Source organism: Hevea brasiliensis, chromosome 14 (genome assembly GCF_030052815.1).
Source record: "Hevea brasiliensis isolate MT/VB/25A 57/8 chromosome 14, ASM3005281v1, whole genome shotgun sequence".
In the NCBI taxonomy this organism is placed as follows: Eukaryota; Viridiplantae; Streptophyta; class Magnoliopsida; order Malpighiales; family Euphorbiaceae; genus Hevea; species Hevea brasiliensis.
The window spans coordinates 77539018-77554172 of record NC_079506.1 but is presented as its reverse complement, the minus strand read 5'-3'; the positions used below and the strand labels follow the sequence as shown (position 1 = coordinate 77554172).

The 15155-nt window shown below is 30.0% G+C and overlaps 1 pseudogene; it reads left to right on the top strand.

The window, feature by feature from the left end:
- Window positions 1-6114: 6114 nt before the first annotated feature.
- Window positions 6115-7529, top strand: LOC131173223 (putative disease resistance RPP13-like protein 3; annotated as a pseudogene).
- The last annotated feature ends 7626 nt before the right edge of the window (window positions 7530-15155 follow it).

Sequence of the window (15155 nt, the reverse complement as noted above, 5' to 3'; positions counted from 1 at the left end):
AAAACTGATTAGGCCAACATAGCCCATCAATCAAATTAAATTTATATACATAAAAAAATATGAAGCTATTGCAAATCTAAAGACATGGAATTGAGGCTGACATCCTAATAAATAATTTAAAAGAAATAAGACAAAAGACCATTTATAAAATTATAGAATTTACTCATATATTTGACTGCATAAGGTAAACAAGATTTGCCCAATCAGATTTATCTCATAATTGGTCTTCAATTCTTGGACTAAAAGACTCTTGAAGCACTCAAGAATACCTTCAAATGATATTCCCAAGAGCGATGGAGATGTGATTTTGGTCAATTGAACACCTAGAATAAACTTAAATCTAAAATCAACTAAGATAATTTTGTGAAAGGATAGGCAATTGTGGCTCTAATGGCACAAAAGAAAGTCTTCTACTTAATTTAGAAGAATCTCTCTAAAGTGCTCTAGTAGATTATGGGTTGATTTTCTTCTCTTCTTTTCTTCTAGGTGATCTAGGTATGGTATTTATAGCAAGAAAAATAATCTTAAAGCCTATCTAAATTTTAAAAAAAATCTATTCAAAAAATAAAATAAATGGGGGATAATTATCCCACTATTATGAGGGATAATTATCCCTCAAATAATTTCAAATTTTATCTAAAATAAATAAATAGATAAATAGGGGATAATTATTCCTCTAACCAATCAGTTATGAGGGACAATTATCCCTCAAATATATATATATTTTATTTTCTTCATTTTTATCTTAAAAAAAATAATTTTTAAAACACTTTAAAATATAATTAAGCCAAAAAAATCCATTAAAAACCCACTTTTACATTAGAAAATTTGACAAATTTAATGGGCTTAAATATTTAATTAAACTCATTTAATTATTTTATAAGCCCACATGAAGCTCTGAAAATATTAAATTAAGTATAAATAAATAATTTGGGTTTTTAGGTCCTTATAGTAAAAAAAACTTTTTATGCTCCCAATTTGCAAACCAAATAAAAAATATATATTCCTAACATTCTAAAGTCTTTTAAGTGCTTTAAGATTCCTCATTATCTAGTGATATTTCATCACATGGCTTCTCATTACTTTTATAAATCATACATTCTAGGTATCAAAAAATAGATGTCCACAGGTGTTTGGTTTGATTACTTACTTTTAGCTTTTGACTTAAAATATATTTTTTAACTTATGAACCAAATTAAAAATAAGTAATTAATTATTTGATAAAATTATTTAAAAATAACTTTTTTCAAGTAGTTTAAGTGTTTGGTTTAAATGTGCTTAAAAGTAATTTAATTTATTAAAATTAGAAAAAGGGGTATACAATTAAGTGTTGTAATTGTTAAAATGAGGATAATGTTGATATTTTTTAAAAATTATTAGGATAATACATTCTTTTATTTTGTCAAAGAGTAGTTTTAAAATAAGTAGATAAGTTATAAGTCAGGTATATGTTAGATTTATGACTCAAAATTTTTGTTGATTTGGAATATATTTTTCTAATTTGAGTAGAAAAATATTATGGAGGTATATTTTCTATATATGTAGAACTCTTATTTTAGTATTATTACTGAAGGACTAACATTATAGGTAGAAGTATTGTAGAGGAATTAATTAGGGTTTGCCCATGGTGAGGGGCTGCCGCCCATCGTAGGGAGGGATTTTGAATTGTTGAGGATTTGGCTCTACCCAGTGATAAGAGGCTCTTGCCTATTGATGAGAGGCTCTTGCCCATTACAGTCTCATAGAAGAAAAGAGGCTTTGGCCTAAGATGAAGAAATGACATAATTCAAGAAGAAGGAATTATTGTCTATTATAGTCGAAGACACCCTTTGTGGTGTAGTAGTTATAGTAGTAAATATATTAAATAGATTTTAACAACTGTCCTTGAACTTATATAATTGTAACACTACAGTCCTTTAACTTTAAAATGTAACATAAAACCCCCTAAACTTTCAAATTTTACACAGTAAAATCTCTCTAACTTTCAATTACTGATTTTTCAGTTAGAAACTAATATGAATAGCTCCCGCATGGTGCTTAGTCAACATTTCTCTCTCCTCTCTTATGCAAAGTGTAAAATTATTTTATTTACGCATGAAAAATTATTCTATCTATAGAGAGAAGAATGATTCAATTTACAAATGATTTGAAAGAGAAAAGATAAATACTGACTAAGCTCCATGATGAAACTGTCCAGGTCAGCGTCTAACTGAAAAACTGGTAATTGGAGGTTATAGGGATTTTATTGTGTAAAATTTAAAAGTTGATAGGGTTTTATGTTACATTTTTAAGTTGAGGGACTGTAATATTATAACTAGATAAGTTCAAGAATAATTTTTGTTTAGAGAAAATTGAGAGGACAAACTAATATATTTACTATAAGTAGTTTTTGTGAGGATTCTCTTGGGTGTAATTGGGTTTATGTGTAATATAGCTTTGAACTTGTAATTGATGATTTATTATTTTTAATAGTGAAAGATGGGGTTAATTGCACCAATCGTCCTTGAACTTAGGGGCCTTTTCATTTTTGTCCCTAAACTTCAATTTCTTAAAATAAAATCACTCAGCTTAAGTTTTATTTCAAAAAAAAGTCACTTTCACCTGCAATAACAGGTTTTCCACTCAACATTGAAACTTTTCCTTTAAAGTCTTTCCCCACTTTATAATCAACAATGAAATGCGATTTTGTGGTGGCATGAATTTATTCTCTGCTCCTCTTAGGGAAGTTGTGGCTGATCCACAAATTAAGCTAGAGCCTACTGTGGAGGATGATTATCGCGATGAGGAGATTGCTTCTTTTCAGAGATGGATGAAATAGTAATTTTCTTTTTTTGAATTGGTAAACCTGCAATTACAGGTAAGAGATAGCAGGTAAGAGTGACTTTTCTTAAAATAAAACTTAAGTTGAGTGATTTTATTTTAAGAAATTGAAGTTTAGGGATGAAAATGAAAAGACCCCTAAGTTCAAAGACGATTGATGCAATTAACCCGTGAAAGATGGCATACCCATGGATGCATTCCTATGTGAAAAGGGTGAACCACATAAATATTAGTGTTTTTGTGTTTGCTTTGTTTCTTTGTGGTTTACACGCTTCTACGGTGCACAATAATTGGTATCAGAGCATGTGAATGATCTTAGTAAGTTTGGTTGAAGGTGGTGTTAGTAATATGCCCTAGAGCATATGGGTATATGGGCATGTGTTGGCTCCTACTAGTTATATATGGAGGTAGGTGTTGATCAAGATGTAATCTATTCCTCTAAGTAAATAGAGATAAAATCCTATATTTATTTAATTGTTCTTGATGTTTCAAGTTCCTAGCTAGGACAGATAGATTTATTCAGAAAAGAGTTTCTGATGAGAAAAATCTTTTAATCAAGAACTGGAATTAAAAGAGAATATAATATTCATAGCAAATGGAGTTTGACATAAACCATGACTCCAGCTTGAGTTGGGATTTTGTAACAGAGAGATTCTAGTGCATGGTAACATATGATTATAGGTTCATTTAAGGTAAACCTTATTACTAATTGGGTGGCCATGGCATGCTATGCTAGGTGTTAACCATGGTCTATGAGGTTCATAAAATGATTTAGAGAAATCATTTATGGTAAGAAAGAGTTTTGATGATATTAAGAGTTGATATCATGTCTCATTGCCAATTAGTGATGAGCCTAGTAAGTCACACACATACACAAGTTATCACCTAATTAAATATGATTTAATTAATTAATTAAGGAGTTTAATTGATTAATTAAATAGGTTTGGTTTGCAATTAGATTGCAAAGTTCCTAGCATGACTTGAAACCAAATCTAGATTATTGGATGTATAGTATAAGTTAAATTTATATTTAAAGTGTTTAAATATGAATTTAATTAATGAGAAATTAATTAATAAAGATTAATTAATTAATTTATATTTGATATAAATTGATTAGAAGAAGAAAAATAATTATTTTGGGTTAAGAACTCAAAATTAAGACACAGGGGCATTTTGGTCATTTCACAGTGTGACACGTGGCACCATGAGATGGTGACACATGAGATTATACATAAGCTTGCCAAATGTATTTAATCATGTAAGATTATTAATATTAAGATTAAATATAGGTTTGACACTTGGCACAATGTGAATGGGTCACTTAAACCTAGAACTAATCAAAGGTGATATGTGGCAAGGGTTTAATGTGTTAACCTAGCTATATAATTGTTGTTATGAAAAAAGAAAAGCAACCAATAGCCACTCCTCTCCTTTGTCACGCCATTTTGAGGTTCTCCATCTATTCTTCTTCATCTCTTATCAATTCAAAGAAATTAACCATCAATCTCTTGAATTAAGAACACTAGAAATTGTTTCTAGTGTCCTGTTTACATCTCTAATCTCTTAAAGGCAGAACTTGAATTTCTAATTAATATAAAAAGCTTTAGAAGCTGTTCAAGGGCTGCCACAGGTGTTCTTGGTGTGGACAAACTAGAGGGACAACACTGCAGTACATCAAGAGGTTAGTGTAATCGTTCTTGATTTAATCTAGGATTCTAAAATTAATCTGATTAATTTTAAAATCTTAAATGGCAAATACAGATCCAAAAACATATTAAAAGAGTTTTAATATGTTGTTTATCATTGAAATCAAATAGATAAAAATAAATCTTGTATGATGCATGTGATCCTAGAAGAAAATTTTTTGAATTCAATGGTATAAACTTATGTTTTTCATGCTTCCGTTCCTTCAGGTGGAGCTACTGCGATATGTAGAAAGTTGCACATGCAACAATAGTAATGGTGGACAGAAATTGAGTTGGAGTTCTTGATGCAAAATCAAGAAAATTGATGTTGCGAAGATTTTTTAAAGTAAAAAGCAAGTTAGACCCAAGACAAAGATTGAAGAATTGAAGATTTAAAGAGTTCAAGCTTAAGCATGAAGAATTGATGATTTGATGACACTCAAGAATTTGAGATATGCAATGGTTGATGGATTTTATATCAATGTGGAGATTGTTAGATTTATGATCCAAAATCTTAGTTGATTTGGAAAACATTTTCCTAATTTGAGTGAGAAAAACATTATAGAGGTATATTTCCTATATTATGTAGAACTCCTATTTTAATATTATTTCTAAATTGAGTGGGATTCCTAATTAGATTAGAATTGAGGAACTAATACTATAAATGGAAGTATTGTGGAGGGATTAATTAGGCTTTGCTCATGGAGAGGGGATATTGCCCATCGTTGAGAGGGATTTTACTAATTGCTATGGATTTGATTTTGCCCATTGATGAACAGCTTTTCAGTCTCATAGAGAGAAAAAGACTTTCGCCTAAAGTGGAGAAAGGATATAATTTAAGAGTAAGAGATTATTGTCTATTGTAGTTAAAGACATCTTTTGTGGTGTAGTAGTTGTAGTAGTAAATATATTGGATTATATCTAGAGGAGATTAAGAGGACTAACTAATATATTTACTATGAGGAGTTTTTGTGAGGATTCTCTTGGGTGTAATTAAGTTTATGAGTAGTATAGTTTTGAGTTTGTAATTAATGATTTATTATTATTATTAGTGAAAGATGGCATGCCAACGAATGTAGCCTTATGTGAAAAGGATGAACCACGTAAATATTGATGTTTTGTATGTTTGCTTTATTTCTTTATTGTTTACATTCTTTTATGGTACACAACAATTGGTATCAGAGTATGGGGATGATGTTAGTAAGTTTGATTGAATGTGGAGCTGCTGTGACATGTAGAAAATGTTGATAGTGAAAGATGACATGCCCGTGAATGTAGCCCTATGTGGTAAGGGAGAACCATGTAAAAATTAGTATTTTATGTTTTTACTTTATTTCTTTGTAGTTTACCATGGTGCACAACAATATAATATAGTCTTATTAGGATAATATAGTATTATTTAAGTAGTTCTTTTAACTTATAAGCCAAATCAAACGATTTCTATTTATAAGTAAGCTTTATCGACTTATAAGCCAAACCAAACACCCTCTTATTTGGTCTTCTTTTCCTATCATAATTGTTGATATGTTGCTATCCAACTAATTGAATGAAACTTCTAAATCATTAGAGACATGATTGTTTCCTGCAAAAGGTTTCATATAGACCGATCATTTTGATTTTTGAACACATTTTCTCTTTACTTTTCACCAGGCTGGAAGAAAGATGGCAGATGTTATTGTTTCGATTGCTATTGAAAAAATTTCCAACTTGCTCATCCAAGAGGCAGCTGTTCTTTTTAATGTGAGATAGGAAGTTAAGCAGTTGCAAGTTGAATTGAAGTGAATGCAGTGCTTCTTAAAAGATGCAAACTGCATGCAAGAACACGATGAGTGTGTTTGCAACTGGGTAGCTGATATCAGAGAAGTTGCTTATGAGGCAAAGGATGTCATAGATGCCTTCCTGCTCACTATTCCAAGAGCAGAAGTTGGATTTTGAGGACTCATCAAGAGGTCTACCTCTATGGTTGCCAAGGCTTCCCAACTCCATGATATCGGACAACAAATTAACTCCATCCAAATAGGATTGGGGACATTTCTACCAGCATGCAGACTTACGGCATCAAATTTATTAGGGAAGCAAAGGGGTCAAGTTCTGCTAGTGAGATGCAGCGATGACTAAAGAGAATCAATCCATATAATGAGGATGAGCATGATCAGATTGGAGAGTGCCACAGAGGAACTTTTGGATCAATTAATGCTAGAGGAAGACCGACTCTAAGTTGTTTCCATAGTGGGAATGGGAGGACTTGGTAAAACCACTCTTGCCAAGCAGGTATATATATAATCACATTGATATCAAGCGACACTTCAATTGTTTGTCTTAGGATTTCATATCTCAATAATTTTCCCCAAGAGATGTTTGGTTGGTAATCCTGAGGGCAGTTGGAGCTAAATGGGAGAATATGGGAAGCATGAAAGAGGAGGAAGAGTTGATCAGAACACTTAAAGATGTATTGAATTAGGAGCGATAATTGGTGTTTCTAGATGATATTTGGAAAGAAGAGGCATGGGATAATTTAAAATGTGCTTTCCTAAAAGGGAAGAAGGGAAGCAAAGTTTTATTCACTACCTAGTTCAAAGAAGTTGCTTTATATGTTGATCCATGGATTTCTCCAAAGGGACCACCATTTTTGACGAATGAAGAGGGTTGGGAACTTCTCAACTAGAAAGCATTTCCAGAGGATATTGCAAGTTAATGAGGTTATGCACTAGAATTCAAGAGAATAAGGAAGGAGATGGTAAGAAAATGTGGAGGACTACCTCTGCAATTGTTGTGCTTGGAGGCTTGTTGGCTGACATGTCTTTAAAGTAATGGAAGATGGTGCAAAAAGACATCAATGCACAATTCACCAAGTTGCAACAACATAATTAGTATGCTGGTGTGGCTTGGATATTAGCTTTAAGCTATCAAGAGTTGCCATTTCGCCTAAAACCATGCTTTTTCTATCTTTCCCAATTTCCAAAAGACTTAGAGATTGACCAGAAGACATTAATTTGGATGTGGATAACTGAAGGTTTTGTACCTTAATCATTGAGACGAGAAGAGCTTTTTACCAGATGCGCGTAACAGAAAAAATAATATACTAGAAGAGGGTGAGTTTGAATTTAATTACTAAAAGAATAAAATTGTGCTGAGTTGGAAAATTTTGAGCGCAGGATGCTATATTTAAAAAGAGTTAAATAGGCGAAAACTATTATGAATAGCGTAAAAATCTTTTCACTTGAAAATTATAAAATAAAACAATTAATAATATTTACTTTTTATTTAAAAATTATAAAGTAAAACAATTAATAAAAGCCCTTCTTCACATCCGAATTAATATATTTTATTTAAGAAGAAATTAATTCGGACGTGGAGAACAGCTTTTATTAATTGTTTTACTTTATAATTTTTAAATTAAAAGCAAATATTATTAATTGTTTTATTTAATAATTTTAAGTGAAAAGATTTGTAGATATTCATAATAGCGTCCGCCTGTTAAACGGACACTTAAAACTTTCTAGCTCACCACATTTTTACCCCTTTAGTAATTACTTTCAAACTCATCCTATATTATCTTTTCTGAGAAGGAGATGAGAAGTTTTATTCTTTCTCAGAAGGAGATGAGACGATGGAAGATGTAGACGAACAATATTTGGAAGAGCTTGCAAATAGATGGATGGTTCAAGAGAGTGAAAGAGACCACACCGGAAGTGGTGTTAAAAAGTGCCGCATGCGCGATCTTATGCGAGATATGTGTGTGTCAAAAGCAAGAGAAGAAAGTTTTCTTGGAGTTATTGAGCAACAGGACTTAACAGCTGCCATGACTAAGTCACGCAGAATTGCCATTCGCAAAGAATTCTTTGTGCCTTCAGGTCCAAGTCTTCATTCCCTTCTCTGCCTCATCCAAAGCAGAACTATCCAATAAGGACAAAGGATCAATTAATTTTTATTTTCAAGAATTTTAAATTGCTGAGAATCTTAAATCTTCAAAATATGTCTTTGGTAGAGAGTTATATACTTAGAGAAATTGGTAAAATGATTCACTTGAGATATCTTGGCTCGAGGGACAATGAATTACATTTTTCATCAAAATGCAGATGTTTATCCAACTCAATGCCTGCATCCACTGTCAACTTGAATAGTTTATACACTCTTGATTTACTAGAAACTTATTGGTCTGCTTATGGATTACCAAATATAATATGGAAATTAAAATGTTTGAGACACCTGTTAGTGGATCGTTATACAGATCATGAATCATGATCAATGGAAGTGCTATTTGGGTACATTAAGACACCTAGAGACTTTGAAGTGGATACAAGCTAATAATCTAATTAGAAAAGATGCGTTACTCAATTTGACTAATCTTCGAAATTTAGGAGTAGAGTTCCAGAGAAGAGAAGAAGCTGAGATGGTTCTAAGATCTCCCATTTTTGTATTGGGACGTCTTTGTTTCTTGAAGATGCACATGTTAAAGGAAAGTTCATTTCCAAGTTTGGAACCACTTTCTGGTTGTCATCATCTGACAAAAGTGTGGTTAGAAGGAATCATGGTAGAAGATCCACACTCCTCGCTTCACAATTTGGAATACCTGAAAAAAATTATTTTATTATTATAATATTTTCATAACTAAAATTTATTAAATTTAATTTAAAATTATTTTTTAATATTCTTTAATTAATATATTTTAAAAAAATAACTTTCTCAATAATAATTTTAATAATAATGCCAAATAAACCCTAATCTATGTCTTTCATTGGCCATAATTAACTTGTTCAGCAATGCCACTTCTTAATTCTTCTAATCATCAAATTACAATTTAAGGAAATCATTTAGACTTTTACTTTACCTGAACCAAGATACTAACACTCAGTAACTTTGCTGCTGAAAAGATGGAAGATTAGACATTGAAATCCAAGTCCAATTGGAAGTCCCATTTTCCTATTTAATCTAGGATTTCTTTTAATGTTGTATTCTTTATATTCCTAATCTCTTTTATTTGTAATTCCTATATAATTTAGCATGTCTAAGTTTATTCCTAATTAGTTTAGTTCTTTTAAATAGTTTTTCCTATTTAAGTTAAAATTTGGAATTTTATAAATACTCATATATTAATATATTCTACATATTTTTGTTAGACTTTATAATATTTTCTCTTAGTAAAGCTGTGTTTTATTTCATTTTATCCTTAAATTTTGAATTGAATCTTGTTAATCTCAAGTGTTAAATTATATTTTGTTTATTTTCAAGCATGTGATTGTGTATCAATCCTTTTCCTTACTATATGCTGAAGGTATAAAGTAGGGGTGAGCAATCGGTTCAAACTGAACCGAACCGAACTGAATTAAATTATAAAAATCGAACCGTCAATTTTAGAAACCGAACCGAACCGAACTGAAATTGGTGAAAAATTGAATCAAATCGAACCATTTTATTTCGGTTCGGTTTAAACCGATCGGTTTGATTTTTGATCAATTTTTTAATTTAGACTTGATTTTCAAGTTATTTGGTCTAATTTTAACTTTGGTTTGAACCTAATAACCATTAATCAATGAAATTAAACAATTAATATATATATATATATATATATATATATATATATATAATTCGTAAATTTTTCATAAAAATAAATTAATTCAAAAATCGATTCGGTTTGAATTGACTATATAAATCACTATTCGGTTCGGTTCGGTTTAACAGATTTTTTTCTCTTCAAAACCAAACCAAACCGAAATAACCGAAATTTTTATAAATTAAAACCGAACCGAACCGATTAAATTTTAAAACTGAACCGATTGAACCGAATTGACTCGATTTGATTTGATTTTTCAGTTTAAACCGAATTCTGCTCGGCCCTAGTATAAAGAGAGGATTTTTCAGCCACTCAAAATTCAATTTATTAAAATATAATCAATAAATTTTAGTTTTGTTTTAGAAAATGTCGTTTTAACTTGGGATAGCAGATTTTGAAGCTCATTTTCCTTCTTTTTTTTTTAACTAACATTAAATTAATATTTAATTAAAATAAATCTTCATTTCTGTAAATTATTGTTTATCGTTTATTATTTTTTATATAAAAACTAAAATAATGATAAAATATCATACATTGATAAAATATTATTTAAAATTTATTATTATATTTTTACTTTTCCATCTTGTTACAAATTAAATTTTAATTAATAATAAATAACATGTATATAATTAATAATTTTATTAGTAAATTTAGTTAAAACAATTTTATTGATAATAATTATTAATTAATTTAATCATAAAAGTAAGAGAAAGAAAAAGAAAGAAAAGAATACAAAAAGGATAATTTTACTCTTTAATTTAGAAATCTATTATTGCATGTTAGAATGACTTTTTTTAAACAAAATTAAAATTATAAATTTTATTTTAATAAATTAAAATTAAATAACTAAAACGAAATAATTATGTAAATTGAGCGACGATTAGTATAATTTATCCTTATTTTATCTTTACATTTAGGATTGAATTTTGTTAAGTCTTTATTAGATTTTGTTTATTTTGTGTGATAGTGTTAAGACTATGCATATGGAAAGTTTGTTGAATATGGTTTACACATCTGTGATTAAAGCAGTGCAACGAGCCCTACAGGAGATTATTTTTGCATGTGCATCTTCCAAACATGGAGCAGCCAAGAGCCTGGGTGTGATCTGGTTTAGAAATTCAATAAATTACTTATTTATCCTCGCGTTGCATAATAAAAAATATTTATTTTTTATTTTTATTTAAAAATAAATCAAATGATCAACTTCAATCAAAATAATTTGTATACCAACATGTATATTGGTTTAGTATTATTTAGTTTAAATCAAAATAACCAATTGAACTAAAATTTTGAATGGATAATTTCTTTATTTATTAATATAAACATTTATTTGTGTTCTGTGTATGGGTGTTAGACGCTATAAGAAATTAAAAAAATAATTATAAAAATTACCAATGAAATTTACTTACATTTCATGAGTAATATGGATTATCAACAAATTTACTGATGTAATTTTTTTATCCACAAATTTATGTGTAAGTAAAATTTATTGATGAAAAAGTGATTTTGTCGCTGATATTACCTATGAAAAAATTGTCGGTAAATTAGGTTTTTTTTGGTTGCTAATTTTTGTGGGGAATCATCAGCTTAGTAGAATTACCAACTAATTTACCAACTAAATGTTTTGTCACTAATTACTTGTAACAAAATTTTGGTTGTTAAAATAAATTTAGCGATGAAAAATTTAATAATTGTCGATTACTGTTGTGGTTGGTAATTATTTTTAATAATTTAAAAAATGTTTACCTACCACTTTCTTTTGCAGGTAATTATTTTTAATATTTTTTAAAAATGTTTAATTACCACTTTCTGTTGTAGGTAATTTTTTAGTATGTTTACCTATCGCTTTCGTTCGCAAGTAATTTTTTTTTAAAATTTTTTAAGAATGTTTACCAACCACTTTCATAAGCAACTTTTTAATAATTTCTAAAATATTTACCTACAAATTTATTTTATTGGTAATTTTTTAAATTTTTTAAGAAAATATTTACCTACCAAATGATGTTGTCAGTAATTATTTTTATGATATTTTTAAAAATGTTTTCCAACCAAAACGGTTTGGTCGGTAATTTTTTTTAATAATTTTTTGAAAAAAATTTTACATTTGAAAATTTGATTATTAATAGCTTAAAAAGAGAATAATGCATAGCAAATAATAATAATAATAATAATAATAATAATAATAATAATAATAATAATAATAATAAAATCCAATAATATTATTAATAATAATACTCTGATAAAATAAGTATGAACTCTAGTAAAATAAAAATACTAAATTTTAATAAGTTAAAATTAAAATACAAAACCATCAATCCCAGCTAAGTGGAGGTGAGGCGAAGTTGTAGGTGGAGGCATTAGCAAGCTTTTGACTAATCTCATCATCTCCTCCATCATTGAGTGTCATCTCTTCCAAACGCATCTGAAATTACTCTGTGATAGTTTGCTTCTCTACTTTCCTCTATTGCCTTTCTTCTTCAAGTTGCTTCTTTAACTGTTCTAATTCTTATTGTAAAACAACAAAATGAGAATCATGTGATGAATACGCCCCAAAAGAAGATGCTTTATGTGGAGGGTAAACGACAGATGATTCTAATCCAAACCCATACACCATCCGTCTCTTCTGGTTGACCCTAACAACATCCAAATAAATTTGATTCTCATTGATGGTGTCGGGTGTAGTTTGTTGGAACTCCTCCCTTTTGGCCACTACCACTTCCTATATGTAAAAAATGGAAAAAAATTTATTAATTCATGATATGATACAATTAAAAAATTAATTTATTTAAAATAAATAATAGAGTACCGTACATTTATTTGCATGGACTTTTCGTCCACAAATCTCTTCTTATCATGATCGTGAGTATGAATTTGGACAAACAACTCATACCAATTAGACTTTTGACCCAATTGTTTCTGCTGAAATATAAATAAACAGTTATTAAAAATATACTATAATAAATTTAAGTAATTTATTTTGAAATAAAAATGGATAAAGTTTCCCCTATATTTTTTTACATTTTCTCCTGTTAAAAAGTTAACAAAAAATATAACAATGCAATCTCATATCAATCTAAACAATATATTTAATGACAATTCCATCAACAATCATTTTTTCTTATTATATAATAATTAATGAACTCCACCTAAGTAGTTTGCGCTTAGCCGATCCCAAGCCCGAATAAAGGAGGAGGGTTACGGTAGGTGACAACCAGCGTAAAAATTTCGTCACACCCTATGATATGGATTCAAATGATATAAACGTTGGGGCGTCCTCTACTAACGACGCGCTACATCGGAGCCCGGGTGTAGTGAGAAATATATAAGGTGTAGGGCGTTCACCGAAAGCGACGCGCCATGCCGGTGCCCGGGTGTGGTGTTAAGTGAGCAAGGGTTCCCACATCATGGACAGGTGTGGGTAAAGAAGTTAATCCATAGGACAGATAGTAGAATAAATAGTGGAACAGAACACAAGATAGACATAGAAAACAATAGAAGATATCATAAAAGGAGACCAATTAGAAAGGAGCAGGATAGGAGGAGGATCAGGGTTGGTACTTGGAATGTTGGATCACTTACAAGAAAATTAATGGAGCTTGTGGATACCTTGAAAAGGAGAAGGGTGAATATTGCTTGCATTCAGGAGACTAAAAGGGTAGGAGAGAAAAGTAAGGAAGTGGGTAATTCAGGGTACAAACTGTGATTTACCGGAAAAGAGAGAAACAAGAACGGAGTGGGCATAATCATAGACAGGACATTGAAAGACGCAGTAATAGCTGTGAAAAGAGTAGGAGATAGAATTATACCAGTAAAGCTAGTACTAGAAGGAGAAACAATAAATATAGTTAGTGCTTATGCCCCACAAATAGAACTAGACAGTGAGAGTAAACAAAGGTTTTGGGAAGATATGGATGATTTAATGCAAAGCATACCGAATGAAGAGAATGTTTTCATTGGTGGAGATTTGAATGGGCATGTAGGAAGTGATAGACAAGGTTATGAGAATGTTCATGGAGGCTTTGGTTTTGGCAGTCGAAATGAGGAAGGAAAAAGAATCCTGAATTTTGCTATGGCATACGACCTGATACTAGCAAATACCTACTTTATAAAAAGAGAGTCACATTTAGTGACTTTCAAAAGTGGGCAACATAGAAGCCAAATCGACTTCCTCTTAACTAGGAAGATAAATAGTGTCACACCTTACCCCTCTGTAAGGTATAACATGATCCCGTAGAATACCTAATGAATTACCGAACTTCACCTACCGATAACTCATTAAGTACCCTACAAAGGATTTTAAATCAATTTTCTTACTTTTGTTAAGTGGTGAGCATTGTCTAATAAGCATTTAAAACATTTAGTTAAAATTAAAACTAGTTAATATTTTTGGTCCATTTTAGTTTTCTGCAAATTCTATAAAAATTTTGACAGAGTTTCCTCTGTATTTTGAGAAAACCATTCTTCAAATACCTGTAAAAAACACTTCTAAAAGTTTTTCTCAATCACTACTTCGGTTTCACAATCAAACTCAATCAATTTCACAATCATTTCAATAAATTTCTCAAGTTCAAAATTTAATAGTCCTCAATGTATAGTCAATCAATTTCATACATTCATTTTTTTTTTTTAAGATAAACAATTTATGTATTCATCATACAAAAATTTACATTAAGAAAATCCAAACTAAAATTTATTACAAATTTTATATAGATTTTGTACAAGCTGCTCAAAACCCATCTTCACATGTCCATACATTTCTGTGCATTACATACATCAAATAATATTTACGATCAGGGTATAAACTATACCCGATAGCTTCAAAGCAGAACGATCCTCAATCCTCAGCAGCTCAGTCTGCTGCTCCTCTAGTCTCTGTATCTGCGATAGCAATAGAAGCTATCGCTGAGTACTAGGACTCAGTGGTGCACAATATACTAAAATAATCTTTATGCAAAACTTAAAGCACATTCATTCAAAAATTTGGCTAAACATGAAAATTAAATACAATCATGCATTGTAAGATTTTACATGTAAACCAAGTTCATTTCAAAGTAACAAAACACATTTCATAAAACCCACAGTTAGATCACGCCATT